The sequence below is a fragment of the Manis pentadactyla genome, unplaced genomic scaffold, assembly GCF_030020395.1.
Source record: "Manis pentadactyla isolate mManPen7 unplaced genomic scaffold, mManPen7.hap1 scaffold_537, whole genome shotgun sequence".
NCBI lineage: Eukaryota > Metazoa > Chordata > Mammalia > Pholidota > Manidae > Manis > Manis pentadactyla.
This window is the reverse complement of record NW_026644924.1, coordinates 24,554-48,255: the sequence shown is the minus strand read 5'-3', so window position 1 is coordinate 48,255 and position 23,702 is coordinate 24,554. Positions and strand designations below refer to the sequence as shown.

General features: G+C 52.6%; 2 pseudogenes; both read right to left on the bottom strand.

Annotated features, from left to right (window-relative positions):
- Positions 1 to 6,831: 6,831 nt before the first annotated feature.
- On the bottom strand, positions 6,832 to 12,284 carry LOC130682447 (putative speedy protein E7; annotated as a pseudogene).
- Positions 12,285 to 17,890: 5,606 nt separating this feature from the next.
- On the bottom strand, positions 17,891 to 22,967 carry LOC118933649 (putative speedy protein E7; annotated as a pseudogene).
- Positions 22,968 to 23,702: the final 735 nt, after the last annotated feature.

The following is a 23,702-nucleotide window of genomic DNA, read 5'->3' as shown; positions in this document are numbered from 1 at the left end:
CTCCCAGGACGATCGTGCCCTCTCCTCTAGTTGTGTGCACCGACAGCTGGGCTGTGTGCCGGGCTTGACCCTGTTGCCGCCGACATGGTGCCATGCCAACTGGATGGTTCGTCACTGGCCCCTTTGAGGGCAAGAGCTGTGGCAAGACCTATGGGCCTTAGTCAGACTCAGACAGTTACTGTCTATCGTGTGTCTGGCCATTTGCCTTTGGCATCCCCAGTGAATGATGAAGCAGACACATTATTTGTCCACATGCGTTGGCTGGGAAGGAAAGCCTGCCTCTGCTGTAGCCCAATGTTTGTGTCTGCGTTTGTTGCACACATTGCAAAAGACAATGTGGGCTACTGTAATCAAGACAATTTGGTACTGGAACAAGAACAGACCCATAGATCAATGGAAGAGACTACGGAGTCCTGATATAAACCCACCCATACATGGTCAATTAATATACGATAAAGGAGCCATGGATATACAGTGGGGAAATGAGAGCCTCTCCAACCGCTGATGTTGGCAAAAGTGGACAGCTACTTGCAAGAGAATGGTACTGGATTATTCTTTAACCCCATACACAAAGGCAAACTTGAAATGGATTAAAGACTTGAACGTAAATCATGAAACCATAAAACTCTTTGAAGACAACTTAGGCAAACATCTCCTGAATATAAGGATGAGCAAGTTCTTCCTGAACGTATCTCCTGGAGCAAGGGAAACAAAAGCAAAAATGAACTCGTGGGACTACATCAAACTAAAAAGTTTCTGTATGGCAAAGGACACCATCAACAGAACAAAAAGGCATCCTAAAGTATGGGAGAATATATTTGTAAATGACATTTCCGACAAGGGGTTAACACCCAAAATATATAAAGAACTTACACGCCTCCACACCCAAAAAGCAAATAACCCGATTAAGAAATGTGCAGAGGATGTGAAGAGAGACAGTTCTCCAAAGAAGAAATTCAGATGGCCAACAGACACATGAAAAGATGCTCCACATCACTAATCATCAGGGAAATGCAAATTAAAACCACAATGAGCTATCACCTCACACCAGTAAGGATGGCCATCATCGAAAAGTCTAAGAACAACAGATGCTGGCGAGAATGTGGAGAAAGCGGAACCCTCCTACACTGCTGGTGGGAATGTAAGCTAGTTCAACCATTGTGGAAAGCAATCTGGAGGTTCCTCAAAAAAAAAATAAAAATAGAAATACCATTTGACCCAGGAATCCCACCCCTTGGAATTTACCCAAAGAATACAACTTCTCAGATCCAAAAAGACATATGCACCCCTATGTTTATCGCAGCGCTTTTTACAATAGCCAAGATGTGGAAGCAACCTAAGTGTCCATCAGTAGATGAATGGGTAAAGAAGATGTGGTACATATACACAATGGAATGCTATTCGGCCATAAGAAAGAAACAAATCCTACCATTTGGAACAACATGGATGGAGCTGGAGGACATCATGCCCAGTGAAATAAGCCAGGCAGAGAAAGACAAATGCCAAATGATTTCCCTCATTTGTGGAGTATAACAATGAAGCAAAACTGAAGGAGCAATATAACAGCAGACTCAGAGACTCCAAGAAGGAACTAGTGGTTACCAAAGGGGAGGGGTGTGGGAGGGCGGGTGGGGAGGGAGAGAGGGAGAAGGGGATTGAGGGGTATTATGTTTAGTACACATGGTGTGGGGTATGACGGGGAGAACAGTGTAGCACAGAGAAGGCACATAGTGGATCTGTGGCATCTTACTACACTGACGGACAGGGACTACTTTGGGGTATGGGTGGGGACTTGATAATATGGGTAAATGTAGTAACCACATTGTGTTTTCATGTGAAACCTTCATAAGAGTGTATATCAATCATGCCTTAATAAAAAATGAATTAAAAAAAAAAAGAGAATGTGGGCTGTAGCCCGTCGGTGGGGCTTGCCATTGACGTTTGAAGAAGTCAGCAGAGCCCCGAAGGAGTGCCTGTGGGATTATGATGGGGATTATGTTCAATCTACAGCCGTTATAGGAAGAAGCATCATCCAACTGAATCTTCGAATACGTGAACACGTCACCTCTTTTCATTTATTCAAGTCTTCCTTAGTTTTTCTCAGTAATGTTTTTTATTTTTTTATTAAGGTATCATTGATATTCAATGTTATGAAGGATTCACATGAGCACCGTGGTGGTCACTAGATTCACCCATATTACCAAGTCCCCCCACCCCCCATCGCAGTCACTGTCCATCAGTGTAGTAAGATGCTGTGGAGTCACTGTTTGTCTTCTCTGTGCTGTACTGCCCTCCCCACTACCCCCCTACATTATGTGTGCTAATCGTAATGCCCTTTAATCTCCTCCCCCCTCTCTCCCCACACACCGTTTCTCAGTATGTTTTCCTGTTTTCACTGAAGTTTGCCAGCGGTCCCCTCCCCATCCCCTACACCTGAGGGAACGTTTCCCCCTCCCTGCTGGATGCAGCGTCCTCTCCCTAGCGACAAGGTTCCCGCCGTGGAGCGAGCGGCTCTAGGTCTGAGGAACGTGGTGTCGTAAAGCCGCGAGTGTCGTAAACCAGGTGCGGCGCGGAGAGGCGCAGGACGTGGCTGGAGCATTGGGACGGCCGCAGGAGGAGCAGACGGCCGGCCTCAGGTGTGGGCGCGGAGAGCCGGCGGTGCAGCAACGGTGAGTAGCGGAGGGGAGCGGGGAGCGGCGGAGTGAGGGGGAGCCGGGCAGCTGGGGCGGCCGAGCAGGAGCGGCCAAGTGGATCGGAGCGCTGTCTGCCCGCCGCAGCTGCCGGAGCCGCGCCGCGCCGCGCCGCGTCCGCTCCGCTCTCCCTGAGCCGTCGCGTCTCTCCCCTGGTCTGTGTCCGGCTGGCCGCTCCTGCCGCCGCTGCCGCCCCCCGGGACGGTTCGCCGCCGCCGCCTCCCCGGCGCTGGGCGGGCGGCCGGGACGCGGCCGGCCAGTTTTCTGGTCTGGGCGGAGCGGGTTTTGCCCGGTCTTCAGCCCCTCGCCGGGCCGGGCCGGGCCGGGCCGGGCCGGGCCCGGCTGCGGGCTGCATGTCGGCGCGCGCGGACCGGGCTGGGCCGGCGGCGATGAGGTTGGGACCGGCCGGCGAGGCGCGCCCGCGGAATGGGGGGCGGCGGGCCGGGGGCGCGGGGCACTCAGCGGCCCCGCTCCTCGGGTCCCGGCTGGCCACGGCGAGGCGAGCCCCGGGAGTGCGGTCCACGTTCCGTGGGGGGCTGGCATGGCGGCCGGGGACTCCGGGCATCAGCGGGCACCTACTTGCCGCCGTGGGAGACCTGGAGCTGGCGGCGAGCTGGGCGGCAGGTGACTTTGCGGAGTTGTTACCCGGTCTCAGGGACGGGGAGGCACCAGAGACAGATCCCCTCGCCCGGGAGAGCTGCTTTTCCGCGCCGGGATGGCGCTCTGCGTGGACGCCTTTTTTCTCTTTGGTGTTTTTGGGGGAAGTTGTTATCCGGCCAGAGTCGCGGAGCGCTGCACCCGGGTAATGGAGCTTGGATGGCGCGCTGGGCCTTGGGTGGCAGGCGGGTGGGGGAGGAGCGAACGGACCGAGGGTCGTGCGCGTCCGCTGCCGGCGTTGCAGCTGCAGTGTTTATTGATTTGTGTGAGTTGCTTGCGTGTGTGCTTATCTCGGGGGCGATTCTGTGCTGTTCTCTATCTCTTGTTCAGTGAGCAGTGAAATGTCTGCTGCCTGCTGTTGTCTGGACAGGTCCTGTGGCGAGAGGAGGGAGACTTGTGCGCCCGGAGGCGGCGGGCACTGGCGAGGTCCCCCGCCTAGAGATCGGGTACCTGTTTGTATAGTAATGGGCGGCAACGACCCTGCCGCCGGCTGCAGCCCAGGCTGTGTTAGGAATTTCGCGTAGGTTTCTGACCAAGCGGCTCCTTTTGGCTCCTGCGTTGTATGTATGTCTGTATGTCTGTAAGTATGTAAGTATGTATGTATGTATGTATTTGTTTGTTTATTTATTTATTTGTTTGTTTAACTATCTAGTTAGTTAGTTAGTATCATTAATATTCACTTACCTGAGCAGCATAGTGGTTACTAGATTGTCCCCATTATCAAGTCCCCACCACATACCCCATTACAGTCACTGTCCTGCGTTATTTTTCAAACGAGTTTTTAGGACTAGGGCAGTAAAGGTGCCTATGTTGGTGGGATTGCTGTACCTTCCAGTAAAATGAGGAAATGTGTGTTTGAGTGCCAACTCTCTGCCGCTACCCAGGCTCCCTGGCTCCCTTTCTCCCTCCCCTCCTGGACGCGAAACTCGAGTTTCTGTAACTAACCGTTCCTGGCAGTTTTAGATTTTGTGTGGGATTTCCTGTCTAGAAGCAGATACCAATACCAAGATTTTAACTGGTTCGTGATGTTTCCTTCCAGTTGTAAACACTTACAATATATTGGACTGACCCTGAAATCACTGCTTTCATGAGTGATTTTTAGTTATTCGAGTAAACATTTGCTTTTTTAATTAATTGATTATTTATTTATTTATTTTGGTATAATTCATATACACTTACATTAGCAACACTGTGGTTACTAGATTTCCCCCTGTTATCAAGTCCCCACCACATACCCCATTACAGTCACTGTCTATCAGCATAGTAAGATGCTATAGAATCACTACTTGTCTTCTCTGTGCTATACTGCCTTGCCCGTGCCTACCCTCCCCAACCCCCTACATTATGTGTGCCAATCGTAATGCACCCTTTTCCCCTTATCCCTCCCTTCCCACCCATCCTCCCCAGTCCCTTTCCCTTTAGTCACTGTTAGTCCATTCTTGGGTTCTGTGATTCAGTTTTTTTCTTTGTTCTTATACTCGACATATGAGTGAAATCATTTGATACTTGTCTTTCTCCGCCTGGCTTATTTCCCTGAGCATAATACCCGTCTAGCTCCATCCATGTTGTTGCAAATGGTAGGATTTGTTTTCTTCTTATGGCTGACTAATATTCCATTGTGTATATGTACCACATCTTCTTTATCCATTCATCTACTGTCGGACACTTAGGTTGCTTCCATTTCTTGGCTATTGTAAGTGGTGCTGCGATAAACCTAGGGGTGCATCTGTCTTTTTCAAACTGGGCTGCTGCGTTCTGAGGTTAAATTCCTAGGAGTGGAATTCCTGGGCCAAATGGCATTTCTATGTTGAGTTTTTTGAGGAACCTCCATAATGCTTTCCACAGTGGTTGAACTAATTTACATTCCCACCAGCAGTGTAGGAGGGTTCCCCTTTCTCCACAACCTCACCAGCATGTGGTGTTGTTTGTCTTTTGGATGGTGGCCATCCTGACTGTTGTGAGGTGATATCTCATTGTGGTTTAAATTTGCATTTCTCTGATAATTAGCGATGTGGAGCATCTTTTCATGTGCCTCTTGGCCATCTGAATTTCTTCTTTGGAGATGTGTGTGTTCAGATCCTCTGCCTATTTTTTAGTCGGGTTATTTGCCTTTTGGTTGTTGAGGTGCATGAGCTCTTTATATTTCGGCTGTCAACCCCTTATGATATATGTCATTTATGAATATATCCTCCCATACTGTAGAGATGCCTTTTTCTTCCACTGATGGTGTCCTTTGCTGGACAGAAGCTTTTTATGTTGATAGAGTCCCACTTGTTCATCTTTGCTTTTGTTTCCCTTGTCCGAGGAGGCATGTTCATGAAAAAGCTGCTCATGTTTATATTCAAGAGACTTTTGCCTATGATTTACTTCTAAGAGTTTTATTGTTTCATGACTTACATTCAGGTCTTTGATCCATTTCGAGTTTACTCTTGTGTATGGAGTTGGACCGTAATCCCATGTCATTCTCTCTCTCACATGTAGCTGTCCAGTTTTGCCAACACCAGCTGTTGAAGAGGCTGTCATTTCCCCATTGTATGTCCGTTACTATGGCTTTGTAGTACGGCTTGAAGTTGGGAAGCGAGATCCCCCCTGCTTTCTTCTTCCTTTCTCAGGATTGCTTTGGCTGTTCGGGGTCTTTTGTGGTTCCCTATGACTTTTAGAACTGTTTGTTCCAGTCTGTTGAAGAATGCTGTCGGTATTTAGATAGGGATGGTTCAGGGACCTGGTTTGTGTGTCAAGTTCTTGGGGGTTGTCTGGTCGGGTAAAGCTACAGTTATCCCAGATGTGGTCATAGGCAAGGTCCAGGCTTTCCCCACCCCTACCACTGTGGCATTGAGTCGTCCAAGAGCTTTTGGGTGTTTTGGGCTCCTGGAGGGGGTTTACCCCGCACTTGGCACAAATTCTGAAGGCCTCATGCCAGTCGGTACAAAAGGGCATCAGGTGGGACCGTGATGAGACCTGTGCAGCTGTGTTCACTGCTACTGAGCAGGCAGTCAAGGCCGTTGTAGTCCTTGAGTGTAATGGATTCATGAAGGCCCTGTGAGCTAGATGTTCATGTAAACGGAGACGGTTATGGATGGGGCCTTCGGCAGTGGCTTGAGTGGACACGCCAACCTGTTGGATTCTGGTCACAATTATGGAAAGGAGCAGAGGTCTGGTGGCCGTTAGTAGAGGAGCAACTGGCTTCTGTGTATCACGCCTTGCTGGCTATGGAGCCCATCACGGGAACAGCTCCGACCAAGGTAATAACCATCTATCCCATCGCGGGGTGGGTGCGAGTCTGGACCCAAAGCCAGGGAGTGGCATGGCACAGAGGCCTCCACTGGCCAACTAGGGGCGCAAACTTGCAGCAGCACAGCACCATCTCCGACAGCCCCTTGAGTGGAGATCTCCGATGCTTATTTGGGTAAGGGACATACACGCGTGGAAAGCAAGAAGAACTTGCACTTGAGCCATTGGTAGGCGAGAGTCCTTATCAGCAGGGAAAAGCCCCTATACCTGAAGATGCTTGGTATACAGACGGCTCCACCCGTGGGCAGCCCCCGAAGTGGAGGGCTGTGACTTTCCGTCCTAAGACTAAGACAACATGGGTGTTAGAGGACGGAGAGGGGAAGAGCAGTCAGTGGACTGAGTCACGGGCAGTATGGCTCCCGATCACCCAGGATGATCACGCCCTCCCCTCTAGTTGTGTGCAGGGGTCATACCTGCGTGTGTTCCTCGGCCTGTGGCTCGGGGCGGTGTCAGTGTCTGGAAGGGTGACTTCCTAAGCCGACACAACGAGGCGCTCTGTCTGCACCTGAGGATCCAGACTTCCCTTCTTCTGGGCCGGTGAGCCCAGGCCTCCGTGGTCCCGGGAGCGCTCACACAGCGAGCAGGCTGCGGTCTCGCTTCCACACCGGGAGCTCTGGGTCAAACGCTTGGATCTGGAAGGCAGGTGGCTCTGGCCTCAGGTGGCCCCTCCTTCCTCGCCCAGCCTCCAGTTCCTTCTCGCCTCAAGATCCCACGATCCCGTGTTCCCCCCACTGCAGTCCGGCCCCCCCACCCCGAGATCCCAGCTGCTCACGCACCTCCTCACACTCTTCCCGGGAGACCCAGGCCTTCCAGCCCATGGATTGGGCGAATTGGACTCGCTGTTGGTGGAACAGAAGACGCTGGGAACGGTCGTTCCCATAGAGGAGCCAAAGGATGTCCTGTTTGGGGCCCTCGTCGTCCTCCTCCATGTCGTTGGCCAGGTAGCTGGGGAGAGACATCGGGCTACTGGTCAGGAGCAAGACGGGAAGGATCCCCAGCCGAGGTCAGCGTCCAAGGAGAGGCACAGGCTGAACTTGACAAAGGACCTACGGGAGCCCTACCAGCGTCACACAGGGCCACCCAGTCATCAAGAAGCCACTGCGGGGCAGGGACCTGAAGGGCACCTCTCACAGCTGGATGCTGAAGACAAAGGCCCTCGGGGAGGCCTGAGGGCGAGCAGTGCAGTTTCCATGCAATGTCCCCATCATCTTCCCTGTGCCCTTTAAAGCGGTTGTATGTGCGCACCCTGTGGCTCCCTGCGGAGTGAGCATGTGTGCGTATCCAGAGGGCAGGAACTGACTAGCCGGTTTCTGTAGTCCTAGCTTCCCTACCATGTGGCTCAGGCTGGAGGATGGGTGCCACGTGCCCTTCTCAAGGCTCTCCTCCCAACCCTCCTAGTCCCTGGCACGGAATGCAGTGTACAAGATTTCGTTGAATGAATGGATGGACGGATGGACGGACGCTTTTGTCTCACAGTCAAATGCCATACTGATCGCCTCATGGACTCAGTGTAGCTTAAACGTTTGCAACACAAAGTAGCGTGCTGAGGGCTTTATGAACATGTGGATATTTTGACAAGACCTGCCTGCAACGGTGTCTGGTCTGATGGTTTGGAGAAGGGGAGGGGGGAGTTAGGAAGTGAAGTAACTATTACCTGGAACGTGACATGACACTAGGATTTTAGCTGATGTGCTACTGGGGGACTGCAGTTAGGGGTCCAGGGGAGGCGTGGGAACAGTTGTGCTCCTTGCACCGACTTTAAGGATAGGTCATTTTCTTCCAATATATATATGTCTGAAAGACACCTACAAGTCAGAAGACACAATGTGAAAACAGAGGGAAGGGATTTCAGACGGAGCATTGGAAGAAAGCAGTGCAATGTCAGGACCATAAGCAAGTGTGATGCTGACTGTGGGGAGGGTTGAGTTCAGACTGAGAAGGCTGGCCTCGGCTTAGAACCCCCTTAGCCGGTGGCATTGCTGAGGAGGGGCGGGGAGCATTAGACCTGTGTTCTCCGAGGATTTGGGGCGTGTAAAGCCTCGTAGGGAGCACGGGTGGGGAATGCTTACACTCGGTCTGTGTCACATGACGAGGGCCTGCATTGTGGCGTCCGCCTGGGAAGCCAGAGGAGGACGGTCCACTTGATGTGGACTCAGGCAGGAGAGCGGCCGAGGCTTCTGAGGGAGGCGGTGCGGTCTCAAGCCTGGCCACCTGGGGACAGCGTGGTGCCCATTCTGTCCCTCCTCAGGAGGGTTTTGTGTGGTCTTTTGTTCGTTCCAGTGTTTTAACTGGTGTTAGGGTTGTCTGTCTCCACAGACAACAGTATAGAAACCGCTCTGTTATAATCCTATCCTTGGTATACCAAAGTGAACAGTACACGTGGAGTACAAAAGAGAACAGATGCAAGGTCAGAGTCCCACACCTCTCCCTCCGCCCTCCCAGAGGACTGAATGTTGACGGCCGGCCACTGACAGCAATACTCACAGAGCTATGAAGAAGTGAATTCGCTGGTACTGCCCGGAGGGGAGGCCAGCCCGGCTGAAATACGCTATGACCATGGCCAGGAGATACTGAGGAAGAGGAGAACGCCACAGGACAGCGGTCACATCCCAGAAGAGGAAGGACGGAAGGACGGAGGGGTGAGGGAGGGGGAGGCTGGGGGCAGACCCCGCCCGTGTGGGGAGAGGGACTTTAGGACGCTCCTGGATGGCAGGCTTTGCCGGTGGGACGCTGGTTGTTTAGGACAGCCGCCATCAGAAGGGTCTTTGATAAGCTGGCACAAAGGGGAGTCCCCAGGGCTGAGGCGAGAAGGGGCTTGCGGTGGCAGGCAAAGGGGCGGACCCCAGAGGAGTGGGGGTGGGGGCAGGGCTGCCCCTTCCCACGCAAGGAGCCTCCAGGCCCCGCAAAGGGCAGTGTGGACAAGGCTCCGAGTTGGGGAGAGAGGCGAGACTGGGGGTTTAGAAGGCATCCCTCCAGCCCCCCAGGGTAGATGCTGGAGAGGGAACACATCTCAGTGGACAAAGTTACCTTGTCAGATACCCTCAGATTTTTGTCCCAGGCCAGGAATATTTTCACAACAAGGTCCCCTGGGAAGAGAGGCACAGGTTAGACGGACAGCCGGAGCAGGGCCGAGCAGAGAGCAGCCGTGCGTGCTGACGGGACCTTTCGGGGTGGGGAGGCCGAGGTGCACTCGTTGGGCCAGAAAGGTGGTGCCATCCTTCTTCGGTGGCTTGGCTGGGGGTGGGGGGCAGGTGTCAGTAGGTGATGTGCACAGGTCTGATCCTACCGAAGGTGGTGCTCCGTCACCGTGCAGGGAGGCATCGTCTCCCTTGACGGTCACATCAGCGCGCCCAATGGCCTGTCAGCACCCCGCACGCTGACGGAGGCATTTAGATTTGAGAGCCCCAGGGGTGCAGTGGAAGCCGAGCTTTTGTGTGCCGAGTGCAGACTGCTTCTGCCTGTGGCCTAATCCTGCCTCATTTCTAAGTGTCCCCGGAGGAGTCCTCTGGGAACAGAGAGGTCACCAACTGACAGGGAATTCTTTTCCATTGGAAAAGTCTAGTCGCTGGAAGTTTCTCTAAAGGGGAATGGGCTCAGGGTTCCCCCTACCAAGCAGCCTTTTGAAGGCCTCGTGGTGCTCGGGCAGCACCGGGGACACCCGCCGTCGCTTCAGCCTCATCTTGAGGCCACACAGCTTGTCCAGGTCCCAGGCGTCCTGCTCGCCCGTGGCTGCCTCCTCCGACTCCTCCTGGAAAGCGGCCGACCTCTCCCGCTTCCCGGGCCGGCCGGAGCCCTCTGGCAGAGGGCTGCTGTGTGCCTGGGCTGCTGGGCAAAGAAACCAGGCGAGAGCGTCCAGCTGTTGCCTTTGGGATTCATCCCTTGGTCCCCGTGTCCCTTCCCACTCCAATCCAACTACCCCCAAAAGACAAGCTGCCCCCAGTGTCTCTGCTGTCACAGACCGTGGCCTTCTCCCCAGCCATCTCTCCATCCTTCTCCTTTACTGGCAGCCATTTCTAAGTGTCCCCGGAGGAGTCCTCTGGGAACAGAGAGGTCACCAACTGACAGGGAATTCTTTTCCATTGGAAAAGTCTAGTCGCTGGAAGTTTCTCTAAAGGGGAATGGGCTCAGGGTTCCCCCTACCAAGCAGCCTTTTGAAGGCCTCGTGGTGCTCGGGCAGCACCGGGGACACCCGCCGTCGCTTCAGCCTCATCTTGAGGCCGCACAGCATGTCCAGGTCCCAGGCGTCCTCCTCGCCCGTGGCTGCCTCCTCCGACTCCTGGAGAGCGGCCGACCTCTCCCGCTGCGTGCGCCGGCCGGAGCCCTCTGGCGGAGGGCTGCTGTGTGCCTGGGCTGCTGGGCAAAGAAACCAGGCGACAGCGTCCAGCTGTTGTCTTTGCGATTCATCCCTCGGTCCCCGTGTCCCCTCCCACTCCACTCCAACTACCCCCAAAAGACAAGCTGCCCCCAGTGTCTCTGCTGTCGCAGACCGTGGCCTTCTCCCCAGCCATCTCTCCATCCTTCTCCTTTGCTGGCAGCCATCTGCCCCCATCCACTTTGCCATTGTTCCGTCTCCCCGTTCTCAACACCCTTCCTCATTTAGATAATTCCTCCAGGTGCCCTTCCCCGTGTGTGTCCTTGTCCCCACACCTACACTCTCGTCCTCCAGTGCCTGGCCTTCTGAGTGTCTCCTTCCTTCACACAAGCCCCCCTGGGTAGGCCTTCCTGCCGTCGGCTCCCCGTCCTCAAGCCCCTCGTCCCTCCGCTGCCTCACCTGGCGGTCCTGGTCTCTGTGCGTCCAGCATCACATCCGGCTGGTGCCCGGAGGGGCCAGGCTGGGGCCTCTGGCTCACAGCCTGGGAACTCGATGGAACACTGGCCATGATTTCTGCCCAAGTCTCACCCTCTCCGGGACCAGACCCTGTCCAAAATCCTCTTGTGGATTCTCACTGAATGTGAGCCCGTTATCCCTACTCCAGGCTAAGGAGATGCTAGGAGTAGAGAAAGCTCTGAGAAGGTGCTTCTGGCTACCTTTGCTGCCAAGCACCTACCAACCAGGAGGGTTGGAACCCTTGTGAGGTCATAGGTTGCTGCAACCTAGCAACTAGTTTGAAGGAAAAGCAGGCAACTGCCAGTCCAATCCGAACAGGGGCAAACAAGGTCTCCTGCCACTGGCCCAAGTTGTGACCACCCCCCAAGATGATCCTCGAGCCGTCCAGGTCACCTTTCAGCCCTCCCCCACAGATGACGTGTCCTCTCCACTCTCCACTTGACACACGGGTGGACTCTCGCCCTCTGTCACGTTCTCCTACGGAGCATGTCTAGTGAGTGGCTAGGAAATTCAGGGTAAGCAGAAACAGTCAGCCCTACAAGAGTGACATAGGTAGGTAAGAAAGATCCCAGGTACATTGACTTGGACTCAAAAGTTAAGTTTAGAACACTTGGCAGAACAGAGCTCTTGTGCTCAATGTTCACTGACACTAGGTTCAGGATTCTGTACAGAGGGACGCATCCTCACCCCTCAGGCACCTTTGAGCCCAAGAGAACATTTTGAGGACCTGGAATCATAGAATATGGTACCCGTGCTCACGCCCACTTCAAATGGTGCCTACAATTTCAGCAAGTCTATGGCTTTCCCAGAGCCTGCCCCTCAATTCCAAGAAAGTCTATTCTCTGTATAAAACTTCTGATCGTGCATATCACCTTCACCCAGAAATGTCACCATCTTTTGTGTATGCTATGAATAAAAAGTCACATGCACAAAAAGACTTAGTGGTAAAACGTCCAATTCAGGACACAGGAGGATGTTTTGTGAAGGTGGGGGCACACAGGGGCAGAGACGCAGCCCGGAAATCAGCCACTTGAAGGCCTGCCGTAAGCCGGGCGGCTCCTCCTGAGCTCCGGGCCTCTACTTTTCACCCGGGCATCTGAATCTCGTGTTTTCTTTTTCAGTATTTACTGTGGTAAAATAACATAACATTTACCACTTGAGCCATTTTTGAGGGGATAGTTCTGTGGCACTGAGCACTTTGAAATTTTGCAGCCATCCCCTACTATCCCATCTCCATATCGACACTGCGCACCCGTTAAAGAACACCTGCCGGGTGTAGTCTCCCTTCCGGTCCCTGGCACCCACCATCGCTCCCCTCTGTCTCTGTGGCTTTGGCTCTTCTGGGTCCCTCATTTAAGTGGAGTGCTATAAAAGTGGTATGTGTGTGTGCGGCTTATTTCATTCAGCACACACTTGTAGACAGCTTTCCTAATGACAACCCTGAATTCGTTGCAGTGTGTGGCTTATTCTTGGTGCCTATCTAAGCCAAGGGCCTGCTGCCTAAGGAAGAGTTGGTGCATGTAATTTTTGCAGACGTCAAAACACTGTGATCCAAGTTGTGGTTTGTGTATTTGGCCTTGCAGTTCTGACGGTTTTCGATTCATGTTTATTGTTAGGTGTGTAAACGCTGAAGACTGTTGTATCCTCTTGGTTAATTAACCACTTTGTCGTTGTGAAATGGCCTGTTTTGTCCCTGTTAGTATTCTGACATGGACTTTCTCTGACATTTATAGAGCCTCCCCAGACTTCTTTGGGCATGCTGAATCTTATTCCGTCCTTTTACTTTTAAGTTTGCATGTTTCTATTTAAAGTGATTTTCTTGTAGACAGCATATGATTGGCTCTTACCTTTTTATCCAGTCTGACCATTTGTGCCTGTTAACTGGGGTGTTGAGACCACTTCCATCTGACACAACTATTGGTTTAACTGGGTAGCTTGTGGTCTGTTGTCTTTGCTGTCTGTCCCATCTTCTTTGTTTCCTTTTTCTTCTTTGTCTTCCTTCCTTTCAGTTCATTGCATTTCTGTGATTCCATTGTGTAACCTTTGTTGTGTTGTTGGCTATAACACTGTTATTTTAAGAGGTGCTCTAAGGTTTATACTATACACCTTTGATTTAGCATAGTTTTCCTTCAAGTGATCTATCATTTCACTGGACTGTAAGAAGCTCACAGTTCCTTCCAGTTCTCCCCTCTTGGTCTTTGCCGTGTTGTTGCACTTTAGTCTCACAGTAGTACCGATCCCACAATCCGTTGTTATTTGTAGTTAAACACTCAGTTAACCTTTCAAGAGACTTAACTAATAGGAGAAAATACATAGTTCCTGTTTCTTTTACTTTCATTCCTTTGTATAGATCCAGATTTTTATGTGCTCTCCTATTCCTTCTGCATGAAGGACTTTTCGGTGACATTTCTTGTAGTTAATGAAGAACCTTTCAGCTCTCGTAGGTCTGAAGATGTCTGCATTTTGCCTTCCCTTTTAAAGGGATCTTTGCTGTTTTTTCCTCCTGTACTTTAAGTATGTTCCTCGCTTACATTATTTCCAAGAGAAATTCGAGGTCGTCTTCATCTTTTCCTCTGTATGCCACATATTTTGTGTTCTTCTTCTTCTCCCTACTTTAAAATGTTCTCACTATCACCTGTCGTAGGTGATGTGCTTGATTTGTCTTGGCTGCGTTTCCCTCGTGTGTCTGTGCTTGGGGGTCATACAACTTGTTGGATCTGTGTGTTTAGGGTTTCCATCAACTTTGGGGAAAGTTTGACCGTGTGTCTTCAAATGGCCCCTTTGCTTCCCCCAGCCTCCCTTCAGGGATTCTCATTACCTGTATATTCCACAGCTTGACACTGTCCCACAGCTGACCGATGCCCTTCCTTTCCCTTTAATTTTTTTTTTCTCTACATGTTTCATTTGTAAGTGCTTCCACTGCTGTGTCTTCACATTCACTGATCCTTTTTTAGGCAGTGCTGTTATTCTAACCCAGTGTAATTTCCATCTTACGATGCTGTGTCTTTTCTATAAAGTTCTGTTTGAGTTTCTTTTTATATCTTCCCTGTCTGTACTCAGTTTTTTTTTTTTTTTTTTTTACCATAAAGAATATGATTATAAGCTGTTTCAGTGTTCTCTGCTCATTGTAACATCTGTTCGTTCTGGGCCCATTTCAGTTGATAATTTTCCTGACGGGTTGTACTTGCCTACATTTTCCCCCAGTTTCTCGACCCCTTCTCCCCACCTATGTCTGGGTGCTCCCGCGCTGCTGCATGAGTGGAAACTCTCAGGGCAGGGGCTGTAGGGCTCACCCTGTTTATTTCCTGTCTCACGGGTTACTGTCCTTCACTGCCCGTCGATCAGTGTCTTGAAGACCATTGCTGTGCATGTGTTCTCTTGTGTTTTTTTCTGGGGTTCCATCCAGGTAGGAAGGGTAAATGCAGTCTGTGTTCATCTCGGCTGAAAGCAGAAGTCCTGATACCTATGATTTGACTCACTGTTAGAAAGGAAGCCTACACCAAGGTTCTAGGGAAATTCACCAGTTTTTTTGGTCGTGTTGAATTTTTTACATTTAGATCCCTGATCCAACTGGAGTTTGTTTATTTTTTCTATTAAGGTATCATTGATATGCAGTCTTATGCTCAGGTTTCACATGAGCCACATTATGCTTACCACGTCCCCCCTGTTATCAAGTCTCCACCACATAACCCCATTGCAGGCACTGTCCCATCAGCATAGTAAGATGCTGTAGCATCAATACTTGTCTTCTCTGTGCTACACTTCCTTCCCCGTGCACCCCTATATTACGCGTGTTAATCATAATGCCCCTTAATCCCCTTCTCCGTCCCTCCCTTCCCACCCACCCTTCCCAGTCCCTTTCCCTTTAGTAACTGTTAGTCCATTCTTCAGTTCTCTGAGTCTGCTGCCGCTTTGTTCCTTCAGTTTTTGCTTTGTATTCATACTCCACAGATGAGTGAAATCATTTGGTACTTGTCTTGCTCCACCTGACTTATTTCACTAAGCATAATACCCTCCAGCTCCATCCATGTTGTCGAAAATGGCAGGATTTCTTTTCTTCTTATGGCTGAATGAATAATATTCCATTGTTTATATGTACTGCATCTTCTTTATGTATTCATCTACTGATGGACACTGGGGTTTCTTCCATTTCTTGGCTATTGTAAATAGTGCTGCGATAAAGAAAGGGGTGCATATGTGTTTTTCAAACTGGGCTGCTGCATTCTTAGGGTAAATTCCTAGGAGTGGAATTCCGGGGTCAAATGGTATTTCTACTTTGAGTTTTTTGAGGAACCTCCATACTGCTTTCCAGAATGTCTGAACCAATTTACATTCCCCCCAAGCAGGGTTAGGAGGGTTCCCCTCTCTCCACATCCTTGCCAGCATGTGTTGTTGTCTGTCTTTTGAATGCTGGCCATCCTGACTGGTGTGAGGTGATATCTCATTGTGGTTTTAATTTGCGTTTCTCTGATGATTAGCGATGTGGAGCATCTTTTCATGGGCCTGTTTGCCATCTGAATTTCTTGTTTGGAGAAGTGTCTGTTCAGACCATCTGCCCATTTTTTAATTGGATTATTTGCTTTTGTTTGTTGAGGTGCGTGAGCTCTTTCTATATTTTGGAGGTCAACCCCTTATGGGATGTGTCATTTATGAAAATATTCTCCCATACTGCAGGATGCCTTTTTGTTCTATTGATGGTGTCCTTTGCTGTACAGAAGCTTTTCAGCTTGATATAGTCCCTGTTGTTCATTTTTGCTTTTGTTTCCCTTGCCCGGGGAGATACGTTCATGAAGAGGTTGCTCATGTTTATGTCCAAGAGATTTTTGCCTATGTATTTTTCTAAGAGTTTTATGATTTCCTGACCTACATTCAGGTCTTTGATTCATTTTGAGTTTACTTTTGTGTATGGGGTTAGACAGTGATCCAGTTTCACTCTCTTACATGTTAGCTGTCCAGTTTGCCAACACCAGGTGTGGAAGAGGCCGTCCTTTCCCCATTGTATATCCATGGCTCCTTAATCATACGTTATTGATCATATATGTTTGGGTAAATGTCTGGACTCTTTATTCCATTCCACTGGTCTCTGGGTCTGTTCTTGTGCCTGTACCACATTACTATGGCTTTGTAGTACGGCTTGAAGATGGGAAGCGAGATCCCCCCTGCTTTCTTCTTCCTTCTCAGGATTGCTTGGCTGTTCGGGGTCTTTTGTGGTTCCCTATGACTTTTAGAACTATTTGTTCCAGTTTGTTGAAGAATGCTGTCGGTATTTTGATAGGGATGGTTCAGGGACCTGGTTTGTGTGTCAAGTTCTTGGGGGTTGTCTGGTCGGGTAAAGCTACAGTTATCTCAGATGTGGTCATAGACGAGGTCCAGGCTTTCCCACCCCTACCACTGTGGCAGTGAGTCGTCCAAGAGCTTTTGGGTGTTTTGGGCTCCTGGAGGGGGTTTACCCCGCACTTGGCACAAATTCTGAAGGCCTCATGCCAGTCGGTACAAAAGGGCATCAGGTGGGACCGTGATGAGACCTGTGCAGCTGTGTTCACTGCTACTGAGCAGGCAGTCAAGGCCGTTGTAGTCCTTGAGTGTAATGGATTCATGAAGGCCCTGTGAGCTAGATGTTCATGTAAACGGAGACGGTTATGGATGGGGCCTTCGGCAGTGGCTTGAGTGGACACGCCAACCTGTTGGATTCTGGTCACAATTATGGAAAGGAGCAGAGGTCTGGTGGCCGTTAGTAGAGGAGCAACTGGCTTCTGTGTATCACGCCTTGCTGGCTATGGAGCCCATCACGGGAACAGCTCCGACCAAGGTAATAACCATCTATCCCATCGCGGGGTGGGTGCGAGTCTGGACCCAAAGCCAGGGAGTGGCATGGCACAGAGGCCTCCACTGGCCAACTAGGGGCGCAAACTTGCAGCAGCACAGCACCATCTCCGACAGCCCCTTGAGTGGAGATCTCCGATGCTTATTTGGGCAAGGGACATACACGCGTGGAAAGCAAGAAGAACTTGCACTTGAGCCATTGGTAGGCGAGAGTCCTTATCAGCAGGGAAAAGCCCCTATACCTGAAGATGCTTGGTATACAGACGGCTCCACCCGTGGGCAGCCCCCGAAGTGGAGGGCTGTGACTTTCCGTCCTAAGACTAAGACAACATGGGTGTTAGAGGACGGAGAGGGGAAGAGCAGTCAGTGGACTGAGTCACGGGCAGTATGGCTCCCGATCACCCAGGATGATCACGCCCTCCCCTCTAGTTGTGTGCAGGGGTCATACCTGCGTGTGTTCCTCGGCCTGTGGCTCGGGGCGGTGTCAGTGTCTGGAAGGGTGACTTCCTAAGCCGACACAACGAGGCGCTCTGTCTGCACCTGAGGATCCAGACTTCCCTTCTGGGCCGGTGAGCCCAGGCCTCCGTGGTCCCGGGAGCGCTCACACAGCGAGCAGGCTGCGGTCTCGCTTCCACACCGGGAGCTCTGGGTCAAACGCTTGGATCTGGAAGGCAGGTGGCTCTGGCCTCAGGTGGCCCCTCCTTCCTCGCCCAGCCTCCAGTTCCTTCTCGCCTCAAGATCCCACGATCCCGTGTTCCCCCCACTGCAGTCCGGCCCCCCCACCCCGAGATCCCAGCTGCTCACGCACCTCCTCACACTCTTCCCGGGAGACCCAGGCCTTCCAGCCCATGGATTGGGCGAATTGGACTCGCTGTTGGTGGAACAGAAGACGCTGGGAACGGTCGTTCCCATAGAGGAGCCAAAGGATGTCCTGTTTGGGGCCCTCGTCGTCCTCCTCCATGTCGTTGGCCAGGTAGCTGGGGAGAGACATCGGGCTGCTGGTCAGGAGCAAGACGGGAAGGATCCCCAGCCGAGGTCAGCGTCCAAGGAGAGGCACAGGCTGAACTTGACAAAGGACCTACGGGAGCCCTACCAGCGTCACACAGGGCCACCCAGTCATCAAGAAGCCACTGCGGGGCAGGGACCTGAAGGGCACCTCTCACAGCTGGATGCTGAAGACAAAGGCCCTCGGGGAGGCCTGAGGGCGAGCAGTGCAGTTTCCATGCAATGTCCCCATCATCTTCCCTGTGCCCTTTAAAGCGGTTGTATGTGCGCACCCTGTGGCTCCCTGCGGAGTGAGCATGTGTGCGTATCCAGAGGGCAGGAACTGACTAGCCGGTTTCTGTAGTCCTAGCTTCCCTACCATGTGGCTCAGGCTGGAGGATGGGTGCCACGTGCCCTTCTCAAGGCTCTCCTCCCAACCCTCCTAGTCCCTGGCACGGAATGCAGTGTACAAGATTTCGTTGAATGAATGGATGGACGGATGGACGGACGCTTTTGTCTCACAGTCAAATGCCATACTGATCGCCTCATGGACTCAGTGTAGCTTAAACGTTTGCAACACAAAGTAGCGTGCTGAGGGCTTTATGAACATGTGGATATTTTGACAAGACCTGCCTGCAACGGTGTCTGGTCTGATGGTTTGGAGAAGGGGAGGGGGGAGTTAGGAAGTGAAGTAACTATTACCCGGAACGTGACATGACACTAGGATTTTAGCTGATGTGCTACTGGGGGACTGCAGTTAGGGGTCCAGGGGAGGCGTGGGAACAGTTGTGCTCCTTGCACCGACTTTAAGGATAGGTCATTTTCTTCCAATATATATATGTCTGAAAGACACCTACAAGTCAGAAGACACAATGTGAAAACAGAGGGAAGGGATTTCAGACGGAGCATTGGAAGAAAGCAGTGCAATGTCAGGACCATAAGCAAGTGTGATGCTGACTGTGGGGAGGGTTGAGTTCAGACTGAGAAGGCTGGCCTCGGCTTAGAACCCCCTTAGCCGGTGGCATTGCTGAGGAGGGGCGGGGAGCATTAGACCTGTGTTCTCCGAGGATTTGGGGCGTGTAAAGCCTCGTAGGGAGCACGGGTGGGGAATGCTTACACTCGGTCTGTGTCACATGACGAGGGCCTGCATTGTGGCGTCCGCCTGGGAAGCCAGAGGAGGACGGTCCACTTGATGTGGACTCAGGCAGGAGAGCGGCCGAGGCTTCTGAGGGAGGCGGTGCGGTCTCAAGCCTGGCCACCTGGGGACAGCGTGGTGCCCATTCTGTCCCTCCTCAGGAGGGTTTTGTGTGGTCTTTTGTTCGTTCCAGTGTTTTAACTGGTGTTAGGGTTGTCTGTCTCCACAGACAACAGTATAGAAACCGCTCTGTTATAATCCTATCCTTGGTATACCAAAGTGAACAGTACACGTGGAGTACAAAAGAGAACAGATGCAAGGTCAGAGTCCCACACCTCTCCCTCCGCCCTCCCAGAGGACTGAATGTTGACGGCCGGCCACTGACAGCAATACTCACAGAGCTATGAAGAAGTGAATTCGCTGGTACTGCCCGGAGGGGAGGCCAGCCCGGCTGAAATACGCTATGACCATGGCCAGGAGATACTGAGGAAGAGGAGAACGCCACAGGACAGCGGTCACATCCCAGAAGAGGAAGGACGGAAGGACGGAGGGGTGAGGGAGGGGGAGGCTGGGGGCAGACCCCGCCCGTGTGGGGAGAGGGACTTTAGGACGCTCCTGGATGGCAGGCTTTGCCGGTGGGACGCTGGTTGTTTAGGACAGCCGCCATCAGAAGGGTCTTTGATAAGCTGGCACAAAGGGGAGTCCCCAGGGCTGAGGCGAGAAGGGGCTTGCGGTGGCAGGCAAAGGGGCGGACCCCAGAGGAGTGGGGGTGGGGGCAGGGCTGCCCCTTCCCACGCAAGGAGCCTCCAGGCCCCGCAAAGGGCAGTGTGGACAAGGCTCCGAGTTGGGGAGAGAGGCGAGACTGGGGGTTTAGAAGGCATCCCTCCAGCCCCCCAGGGTAGATGCTGGAGAGGGAACACATCTCAGTGGACAAAGTTACCTTGTCAGATACCCTCAGATTTTTGTCCCAGGCCAGGAATATTTTCACAACAAGGTCCCCTGGGAAGAGAGGCACAGGTTAGACGGACAGCCGGAGCAGGGCCGAGCAGAGAGCAGCCGTGCGTGCTGACGGGACCTTTCGGGGTGGGGAGGCCGAGGTGCACTCGTTGGGCCAGAAAGGTGGTGCCATCCTTCTTCGGTGGCTTGGCTGGGGGTGGGGGGCAGGTGTCAGTAGGTGATGTGCACAGGTCTGATCCTACCGAAGGTGGTGCTCCGTCACCGTGCAGGGAGGCATCGTCTCCCTTGACGGTCACATCAGCGCGCCCAATGGCCTGTCAGCACCCCGCACGCTGACGGAGGCATTTAGATTTGAGAGCCCCAGGGGTGCAGTGGAAGCCGAGCTTTTGTGTGCCGAGTGCAGACTGCTTCTGCCTGTGGCCTAATCCTGCCTCATTTCTAAGTGTCCCCGGAGGAGTCCTCTGGGAACAGAGAGGTCACCAACTGACAGGGAATTCTTTTCCATTGGAAAAGTCTAGTCGCTGGAAGTTTCTCTAAAGGGGAATGGGCTCAGGGTTCCCCCTACCAAGCAGCCTTTTGAAGGCCTCGTGGTGCTCGGGCAGCACCGGGGACACCCGCCGTCGCTTCAGCCTCATCTTGAGGCCACACAGCTTGTCCAGGTCCCAGGCGTCCTGCTCGCCCGTGGCTGCCTCCTCCGACTCCTCCTGGAAAGCGGCCGACCTCTCCCGCTTCCCGGGCCGGCCGGAGCCCTCTGGCAGAGGGCTGCTGTGTGCCTGGGCTGCTGGGCAAAGAAACCAGGCGAGAGCGTCCAGCTGTTGCCTTTGGGATTCATCCCTTGGTCCCCGTGTCCCTTCCCACTCCAATCCAACTACCCCCAAAAGACAAGCTGCCCCCAGTGTCTCTGCTGTCACAGACCGTGGCCTTCTCCCCAGCCATCTCTCCATCCTTCTCCTTTACTGGCAGCCATTTCTAAGTGTCCCCGGAGGAGTCCTCTGGGAACAGAGAGGTCACCAACTGACAGGGAATTCTTTTCCATTGGAAAAGTCTAGTCGCTGGAAGTTTCTCTAAAGGGGAATGGGCTCAGGGTTCCCCCTACCAAGCAGCCTTTTGAAGGCCTCGTGGTGCTCGGGCAGCACCGGGGACACCCGCCGTCGCTTCAGCCTCATCTTGAGGCCGCACAGCATGTCCAGGTCCCAGGCGTCCTCCTCGCCCGTGGCTGCCTCCTCCGACTCCTGGAGAGCGGCCGACCTCTCCCGCTGCGTGCGCCGGCCGGAGCCCTCTGGCGGAGGGCTGCTGTGTGCCTGGGCTGCTGGGCAAAGAAACCAGGCGACAGCGTCCAGCTGTTGTCTTTGCGATTCATCCCTCGGTCCCCGTGTCCCCTCCCACTCCACTCCAACTACCCCCAAAAGACAAGCTGCCCCCAGTGTCTCTGCTGTCGCAGACCGTGGCCTTCTCCCCAGCCATCTCTCCATCCTTCTCCTTTGCTGGCAGCCATCTGCCCCCATCCACTTTGCCATTGTTCCGTCTCCCCGTTCTCAACACCCTTCCTCATTTAGATAATTCCTCCAGGTGCCCTTCCCCGTGTGTGTCCTTGTCCCCACACCTACACTCTCGTCCTCCAGTGCCTGGCCTTCTGAGTGTCTCCTTCCTTCACACAAGCCCCCCTGGGTAGGCCTTCCTGCCGTCGGCTCCCCGTCCTCAAGCCCCTCGTCCCTCCGCTGCCTCACCTGGCGGTCCTGGTCTCTGTGCGTCCAGCATCACATCCGGCTGGTGCCCGGAGGGGCCAGGCTGGGGCCTCTGGCTCACAGCCTGGGAACTCGATGGAACACTGGCCATGATTTCTGCCCAAGTCTCACCCTCTCCGGGACCAGACCCTGTCCAAAATCCTCTTGTGGATTCTCACTGAATGTGAGCCCGTTATCCCTACTCCAGGCTAAGGAGATGCTAGGAGTAGAGAAAGCTCTGAGAAGGTGCTTCTGGCTACCTTTGCTGCCAAGCACCTACCAACCAGGAGGGTTGGAACCCTTGTGAGGTCATAGGTTGCTGCAACCTAGCAACTAGTTTGAAGGAAAAGCAGGCAACTGCCAGTCCAATCCGAACAGGGGCAAACAAGGTCTCCTGCCACTGGCCCAAGTTGTGACCACCCCCCAAGATGATCCTCGAGCCGTCCAGGTCACCTTTCAGCCCTCCCCCACAGATGACGTGTCCTCTCCACTCTCCACTTGACACACGGGTGGACTCTCGCCCTCTGTCACGTTCTCCTACGGAGCATGTCTAGTGAGTGGCTAGGAAATTCAGGGTAAGCAGAAACAGTCAGCCCTACAAGAGTGACATAGGTAGGTAAGAAAGATCCCAGGTACATTGACTTGGACTCAAAAGTTAAGTTTAGAACACTTGGCAGAACAGAGCTCTTGTGCTCAATGTTCACTGACACTAGGTTCAGGATTCTGTACAGAGGGACGCATCCTCACCCCTCAGGCACCTTTGAGCCCAAGAGAACATTTTGAGGACCTGGAATCATAGAATATGGTACCCGTGCTCACGCCCACTTCAAATGGTGCCTACAATTTCAGCAAGTCTATGGCTTTCCCAGAGCCTGCCCCTCAATTCCAAGAAAGTCTATTCTCTGTATAAAACTTCTGATCGTGCATATCACCTTCACCCAGAAATGTCACCATCTTTTGTGTATGCTATGAATAAAAAGTCACATGCACAAAAAGACTTAGTGGTAAAACGTCCAATTCAGGACACAGGAGGATGTTTTGTGAAGGTGGGGGCACACAGGGGCAGAGACGCAGCCCGGAAATCAGCCACTTGAAGGCCTGCCGTAAGCCGGGCGGCTCCTCCTGAGCTCCGGGCCTCTACTTTTCACCCGGGCATCTGAATCTCGTGTTTTCTTTTTCAGTATTTACTGTGGTAAAATAACATAACATTTACCACTTGAGCCATTTTTGAGGGGATAGTTCTGTGGCACTGAGCACTTTGAAATTTTGCAGCCATCCCCTACTATCCCATCTCCATATCGACACTGCGCACCCGTTAAAGAACACCTGCCGGGTGTAGTCTCCCTTCCGGTCCCTGGCACCCACCATCGCTCCCCTCTGTCTCTGTGGCTTTGGCTCTTCTGGGTCCCTCATTTAAGTGGAGTGCTATAAAAGTGGTATGTGTGTGTGCGGCTTATTTCATTCAGCACACACTTGTAGACAGCTTTCCTAATGACAACCCTGAATTCGTTGCAGTGTGTGGCTTATTCTTGGTGCCTATCTAAGCCAAGGGCCTGCTGCCTAAGGAAGAGTTGGTGCATGTAATTTTTGCAGACGTCAAAACACTGTGATCC